We start from the raw sequence: 8168 nt of genomic DNA on the forward strand, positions 1-8168 counted from the left end.
GGGCGGATCACGAGGTCAGGAGATCGAGACCATCCTGGCTAACAGGGTGAAACCCCGTCTCTATTAAGAAATACAAAAAACTAGCCAGGCGCGGTGGCGGGCGCCTGTAGTCCCAGCTACTCGGGAGGCTGAGGCAGGAGAATGGCGTGAACCCGGGAGGCGGAGCTTGCAGTGAGCTGAGATCCGGCCACTGCACTCCAGCCTGGGCGACAGAGCGAGACTCCGTCTCAAAAAAAAAAAAATTAATTCAACCTTCCTGTATCCTATGACACATTTTATATCAGTGAATCATGAAAAATCCTTTTTATTGAAAATTTTTGTTTCATAAAGGGGGCACATGTTATCACTTAGCCAAATCAATTATCTCCTCCAGACATGTGTATCTTTATGAAAAGACAGACTTCTCTTGACTGTGATGGCAATGATGTCATCTCACCTGCAGCAATAGTGCAATTTTAGGCATTTGGAGAAAGAGGAAGGAAGAAAAGATAAATAACAGAAGTGGCAGGATTTTCACAAAGATAGTCATGCATTCACTAGGAATTCAGCCTCGAGCCTAGCCACTCGGTGACCTAGAAGTGGGTCATAACACTAATTTGATGAGTTTGAACCAACACTTTAAACAATGAGAGCATAAATGGATTGGAAACTATCAGGGCGCATTACACAGAGTAAGGGCATGTGTAATCTTGTACAAATTTCATTTTGATTTGTGTAGGCATTTGTGTGTGTGTGTGGGTGGGTGTGTGCGTGCGCGCACGTGCATGTATGCATACTGGGGTCCAATGTAAAATGTATTTCTTTTATTGTAGGTCGCTCTCCAAAATGTTTGAAAGTCACCAGACTAGAAACACTTGATAGTTCAGGATAGGCTCTTCTCCAATGCGCTGTGCCCTTCTTGTTAGAGAGAGGGATGTATGTCAGCTTTACCAAGTCATGGTGCTGGCTTTTTCCATGCTAAAGAAAAGGCACTGAGCCGATTTATTCCATTCCAGAAATTTCCCATAATCTAAGAGGCAAGCAGGCAAAGCTAACGGCAAATTTCTCCAAAGTGGTGCCTCTTTCAGTAGCGATTTTCAAAGCAAGATGTTGGCATGACAGTTGCTGAGACTATCATGAAAAATGTTAGCAGAGGCAGTGAAAACTGTAGGACCCACCATGAGACACCGGGAGAAGGCCCTAACAGAGCACATTCTTTACGTGGGCTCAGCACTTCTGTAATCTACAAGGCCCTGGCCCCACCTCCAGCCAGGTCACACCCTAACTTGGCTATCCCGCCCCTTCCGCCCCACCCCTCCCTGGCCTGACCCCGCCCACAGCTTGGCCCCTCCCCCCATAGCCCAGCCTCCTAGACTGACCCCGCCTCCTCACTGGCCACACCCCCAGCCGGTCCCGCCCCCAGCCTGGCAAACACATTTTTAGCTAAGGTAGTAGACCCTGCCAGTTTTCCAAAGGGCTCGGAGGGCATTTCAGTCTTATCTTTCTGTATAGATGAAACCTGGTAGGAATTCTTCCATTTCTGCCCCAGCGGCCTCCCCTCCTGACGCCCTGCAGGCCTCCTCATAGTGTTTTTGTGTATTTGGGACAGGCACACTCTGCATCACTCAGTAGATACCTACTGAGATCTGCTCTGTGCCCCAGCTCCAGGTCCTGGCCCCAGCGGTGAAGGAAGCGGGCAAAGCCCACTCCCTCTGGGGTGACGTCTCCAGGGCTGGTCACAGGGACTCCAGGGCCACGAGCAAGTGGGTGACCACTCCGCGGATTATCTCACCCCAGTTGTAAGCTCCTGGGGCAGCTCCCGGCTTTCTGGGTGGTTTCTGCCCCCATTGGGCGATTTACAACCCAAGTCCAGAGAGCGAGAGGTCGATGGGAAGCCTGGCCCGTCCCTGTCTCAGGGAAGCAGGAACCACTCAGAGCTTCGTGCGCGTGGGACCAGTGGCTCTGACAAAACCTTGGCCAAACTCTGCTTCCCAATACTCCTCACCCAGTCGCCTCCTTCCTATAGCATCTGCGGACGCTCAGCCCCAGGAGATGCGAGCTGCTCGGGGACCGCCCTGAGTTTCTGAGAGTCCTGGAGGCGATGGCACTGGGGAGCCTCGAAGGCTTCGACTCAGGCTGAGCGTGGGGCTGGGCGCGGGGGATGCTCAGTCCTGACCCCACCACCGCGGCCCGGGGAACGTAAGACAGGGGCTGTGTCCCCTCAGAAAGAGACAGCAGGTCCCGCTGTGTGCAAACGCTAAGAGATGGTCCAGCCTCCACCACCCTGGGCCATAGGGATGGCCCTGTGCCTTCTGCTCGGCCTGGCCAGTCCTGTCGGTGGGTTTCCATTGTCTGCCGTGAAGGGAAACAAACTCACAGGTGGGGTTAAGCCGAGTGATGGGAAGGTTAATTCTGGATGCGTAGGGAATCTGAAGATGGAATTGTGAAACATTCATGGATTTGCCCCAGTATTCCAGCCAACCATGCCTGCGTGGGTCTATGTGTGGTGTGTGTGGGGGGTATGTGTGATGTGTGTGTGTGTGGGTTTGTGTGTGGCGTGTGGGTGTGTGTGGTGTGTGTGTGTGGTGTGTGTGTCTGGCGTGTAGGGGTATGTGTGGTGTGTGGGGGTATGTGGTGTATGGTGTGTGTGGGGGTATGTGATGTATGTTGTGTGTGAGTATTATTGTGTGTGGCGTGAGGGGTGTGTGTGGTGTGTGTGTGTGGTGTGTGTGAGTGTGTGGCGTGTAGGTGTATGTGGTGTGTGGGGGGGCATGTGTGGTGTGGGCATGTGGGGGGTATGTGTGATGTATGTGTGTGTGTGGTGTGTGTGGTGTGAGTGTGGGGTGTGTGTGGTGTGGGAGGGAGTGTGTGGTGTGTGGATGTGGGTGGTGTGTGGCGGGGTGTGTGTGGTGTGTGTGGGGGTAGGTGTGGTGTGGTGTGTGTGTGTGGGATATGTGTGATGTATGTGTGTGTGGTGTGTGTGTGTGTGTGGTGGGGAGTGTGTGGTGTGGGAGGGAGTGTGTGGTGTGTGGATGTGTGTGGTGTGTGTGGTGTGGTGTGTGTGTGGGAGGGGTATGTGATGTATGTGTGTGGTGTAAGCAGTAGTATTATTGTGGTGTGTGTATGGCATGTAGGTGTGTGTGGTGTGTGTGTGTGTGAGAACCAATGATATGTATGTGTGTGTGTGGTATTGTGTGGCAATTAGTATTATTATCAAGAAAGGTGTGAGTGTGGCGTGTGTGTGGTGGTGTGTGGCATGTAGGTGTGTGTGGTGGGAGGGAGTGTGTGGTGTGTGGATGTGTGTGGCGGGGAGTGTGTGTGGTGTGTGTGTGTGTGTGGGAGGGTGTGTGTGTTGGGGTTGACTGTGTATAAGTCCCTGATTTAGGATTCCTTCCTCTAGCCACGATTCTTTGGATGAGCCAAATGGCCCTGTGATTTAAGAACATGGTCTCTGGAGCCAAACTGCCCCCCTAAGCAGATGCCTCGACCACTCTACCTCAGCTTTCCCATCTGTAGCATGGGGAGCTTAGTAATAGTGCCCGTGTCTCATGGGGTTGGTGTGAGGACTAAGTGAGCCCTTATTCCCCATAAGAGCATGGGGAATAGTGCCTGGTGTGTGCCAGCTCCCACCACTCTGCAAAGAGGGCATGTCCTGCCTCCCCACAGCCAACTCATACCCAACAGCCCCTGCATGGACGTGGATAGAAAGAATCTGCTATTCTCTGGGGGACCTGCATGCACCTGACTTCAGCCTGGCCTTCAGGGGTCATTCTCAGGGTGAACCCAACTTGGTTCATATCTAAAGGAATTTTAGCCCCGAGAGGGTGTCTGCTGGGTCCCCACTGATGAGCACCCCAGAGGGAACGATCTCAGGTCAGATGTCCCTTTCAGAAGAGATAGTGGCAGGAACAAGAAAGATTTCAAATGCCTATGCCCTGGGTCCAGCTGTGCCCTGGAGGATCCTCCCACGTCCATGAGGAGACGTGGACCTGCAGGGCTGTTTGTAATGGCAGAAAATTGGAACCCACTGGAAATCCCATCAACACAGAAGAGCCAAAGCCAGCCCTGGTGGAGCCTCCCCAAGGAACACTAGGCACAGTGAGGAATGAGGCAGAACCTCGTGCAACCCTCACATCAACGGGGTCTGGGCTGCCCTGCGTGAAAAGGAAAAATGTAGGAGGATGCAAACAATGTATAAATTCACCCACATAAACACACACACATATGGACATAGACATAAATTCACCCCATATAAACACACACACGGACACAGGCATAAATTCACCCATATAAACACACACACATATGGACACGGATATACATGTGTTTCAAAACCCCTCAAGAGCATTCTATATAATACATGAGATGGATTGGGACACACTTACATAAATATATCAACTGCCCGAAAGCCTCCAGAGTCCACTCCAAGCCCAGGCTGCACAGACCTGGCCCTGCCCAGCTGTTCTCTGCTCCCCACCTCTCCTGTCCTCCCTGCCCTGCTCCTGCCATTCCCCAAATGCCACCCACCAGCCACCATGCCCTGGAAATGCAGCATGTTCCCGCTTCAGGCTGCTGCTCCTGCTGTCCCCTCTGGGGGACCAGTCCTCCTCCAGGTGACCCATGACCACCTCCTTCTGCTCAGATGCCACCTCCTCCCAGAGGCCTCCCCTGACCATAACCACCAGTCCCCACCCGGGTTCCTTCCATTTCTGACTCTGCTCTGTATTTTATTTTTCATCTGCCTCATTCAGCAGAATGTGCGCTCCATGGAGGTGACGGTTGGCACACAGTGGGTACTTAATAAGCATTTGTTGAATTTATTTCTATATCTTGTCTGAGTAACCATATAGACGACTGCTTAGGAAAAGCCCCTGAGAAGGCTCACGCCCAACCCAGCAATGATTGTGGGCAGGCTGGTAGCCTGGGGGAGATCAATGGAGACCTGAGCTTGTCTTTAATGTCTTGGTTTTCCTACAGGGAAATACACTTATGTATTAATTGTGTCATGAAAACTAATTTTAATTAAAAAATCAATTTCATGCAATATCGATTTCACAATAAAGAAATAGAATTTTTTAGTTTCCTTGATTGAGATATTTGACACCAGGCACTTCGTCATTCAGAAAGAACCAACTTCACAGTAAACAAATTTGGGTACCTTAATAACAAGATCAGCAGCAGCTGCAGTGCCTGCTCCTCCCGCTAAGTTATGCAGGGCTTTGCTCATACCAAAGCTTTGCCTCTCACGACCTCTTTCGGTCCTTACGACAACGTGGCAAGGTTGGAAGAAGATTATGACTGTTTCTCTTTTGTGGAAGGAGGTGGAGTGACTTTCTCCCTGCGCTGGGCCCCTGTTGGAAGATTACAGCAACAATTCACCAGGCCCTTCTTCACCCAACCCCAAATCTCGCAGCCCAGTAGCCCGTAGCCCGGACCCTGCCCCCAGCCCCAGCAGTGGGCTGTGATTGGCCTGATGCAGCCAGCTCTTCCCACTCTCTGACCTTGACTGATTCAAGAATGGGCACCTGGCCCAGGTGGGCCAGTGAAAGGTAAGATGTTGCCTGGGCTCCTGGCTTTTCCATGGTTTCCTCTGGATAAGTTGGACAGGATGCAGCTCTTAGAACCACTGCAGCCTTCTCTGCTGCCGTGAGAGAAGACAGCCTGAAATCATGACCTATAAGAGAGAAAAGAACCAAGAGAACTTGAGGGAAACTGAGCCACAGCCTGATCCAATCATTCCTGATGCTGTTTATCTCTGGGATTTTTGAAGGCTTGAGCTCACAAATTTCCCTGTTGGTCACACCTGTTCCCACTAAATTTTCTGTTCTTTGCAGCCATAGCTCTCTATCTGATTCTGACCCTGGTGTCACACGATAGTAAGGGGTAGATTATTAAACCAAGGCCTTCCCTGGCTGGCTTTTTGTGTGCAAAACACATCTTCTCACAGCCAACCTGGTTCTTTACTTCTAAACTTCAGTCACAAAAGATCCTAGAGGTCACCTCGTAAAGCCCATTAGTGTAACCCCTGAGCAAAGTGAGGCCTGGGAAGAAGTCGTGAGCCCAGTTCACAGGGCTGGACTTTCTACCCCTGATTGCTCCTGTTCTTAGGTTAACGTGATCTAAGAGACCACCTGTGACAAGACAACCTGAGCTTCGTCTGTCAATGCAAAGTCTGTGTCTGCACAGCCAAAATGAAGCAAAGTCTGTCTGCACACCCAAAATGAAGTGGCAAACAGTGGCCGTTGTAGATCAATCAGCGATAAAACCTCTCTGTCCCAAGTATCTGGATATAAACGTACTTTTGCTTTTCCTTGAAAAATTAGATGACAGGGCCTTTTTTGTAATTGATACTGTTCCTTGGGTATAGATTTTCAGTGTCACCTTAGGTGCATATTTTCATCAAAAAATAAAAATACAAAATCTTAAAACAGAGCAAAGAAGAAATGTGAAATAATATCCATTTCATTCTGCCCCCACTCCCTTTGGACTCTCTGACTATGCTGAGGTTTGGTTTTCATTTTACTTATTTTAATAATTTCTTCTTTCCTAACTTTTCCTAAAATAAGAACACATAGACTGAGATATATATTCTCCTGGTTTTCTAAAGCATGACCAGGAGAGACGCATCCTAAATTGGAATTTTTCTCTACATGGTCGTGTCCAAGGGTGAAGAAAGCAGGAGCCAGACATACTACAGCTTTGTTGAGCACAGTGTCAGTGTGCAAGTGAGAACAGGCGCTCAGAGTTTCGCCCGGTGGAAAATGTTTATCAAGGTAATAGCAGACCCGTCAAGACTGTGTTACTCTTACAGTGACAAATTTTTATGGTAAAAATGACTGCAATTTTAGGCCACTGTAAAACGTCTTTGGCTTGTGCTGAGCTAGAGACAGTAAGAGCTTGTGTGATAGATGCTCATTATCTGCCATCCTTCCAAGGAATTTTCACATTCACTTACTTCCCACAATCCCATCAGAACAGTTTAACACAAAAGCAATTTTTATAGTCTGGTGATTGGGAGAAGAGAAGTCATCTTGTTAATCAATTTTTACCTAATAAGATAATGATGCAAAACACACTTTAAGAAAAATGTTAGAGAAATCACCCATGTGGTTGCAGTTATAGCAGATTTGAGAATAATGGGAGTTTTGGAATGGGGGATATGGGTGTTCAAATTCTGGCTCTACCATGTACCTACCCGTGTGACCCTAGGGAGGGTACTTACCTAAGGACATCACTCACTTGACAATGTAGGGTAACTGAAGAGGTCCCTTACCTGACAGGTCGCTTCCCTTCGCAGAACCCTCTCTTTTCAAGGATTGTTGGGAAAGCTCAAGGTCAGTATATCTTAAGACCTTGCTTCTCAATGTACAGTCTGTAAACCAGCAGCCTCTTCATCACCTAGAAGCGTATCAAAAATGCAGAGTTTGGGGTTCCACCCAAATCCTACTGAATGGGAATTCGAGTTTAGCAAGACCCCCAGGTGGTTTGTGAGCAAATCGAAGTGTGAGAAGCACTGCCTTAAACACTTTGCCTGTTGCTAGGTGACTGGCAGGGACTTGACAGAGTCTGGCTGTTGGTATAGGTTCTTACTGTGTGTGATGGCTAATTTTGTGTCAACTTGACTGAGCCAGGGGATGCCCGGATATCTGATTAAACATTATTTCTGGGTATGTTTGTGAGGATTTTTCTGAGAGAAATTAGCATTTGAATTAGTAGACTAAGCATAGACGCAGACCCTCCCCAGTGTGGGGGAGCATCATTCAACCCATTGAGGATGACTGAATAGAATGAAAGGGCTTAGAAAGGTCGAATTCTGGCTGGGTGCAGGGGCTCATGCTTGTAATTCCAGGACTTTGGCAGGCGAAGGCAGGAGGACCACTTGAGGCCAGGACTATGGGACCAGCCTGGGCAACATAGGGAGACCCCATTTCTACAAAAAATGAACTTAAAAAACAAATTAGCCAAGTGTGGTGATGCACACATACAGTCTCAGCTGCCTGGGAAGCTGAAGTGGGAGGATCAATTGAGACCAGAAATTTGAGACTACAGTGAGCTATGATCACATCACTACACTCCAACCTGGGCAAAAGAGCAAGACCCCATCTCTAAACAAGAAAGAAAAGGGAGAGAGGAGGGAAGGAAGGAAGGAAGGAAGGAAGGGAGGGAGGAAGGAAGGAAGGAAGGAAGGG

General features: G+C 49.2%; 1 long non-coding RNA gene across 1 annotated transcript; it reads right to left on the reverse strand.

Annotated features, from left to right (window-relative positions):
• Positions 1 to 3401: 3401 nt before the first annotated feature.
• Positions 3402 to 7830, reverse strand: LOC116272801. The gene is made up of 3 exons (XR_004181364.1): positions 7253 to 7830; positions 5481 to 5653; positions 3402 to 5330 (listed from the first exon to the last, which is right to left on the reverse strand). It is a non-coding gene; the product is annotated as an uncharacterized LOC116272801 (long non-coding RNA).
• Between the last annotated feature and the right edge of the window lie 338 nt (positions 7831 to 8168).

Source organism: Papio anubis, unplaced genomic scaffold, assembly GCF_008728515.1.
Source record: "Papio anubis isolate 15944 unplaced genomic scaffold, Panubis1.0 scaffold2052, whole genome shotgun sequence".
Lineage (NCBI taxonomy): Eukaryota > Metazoa > Chordata > Mammalia > Primates > Cercopithecidae > Papio > Papio anubis.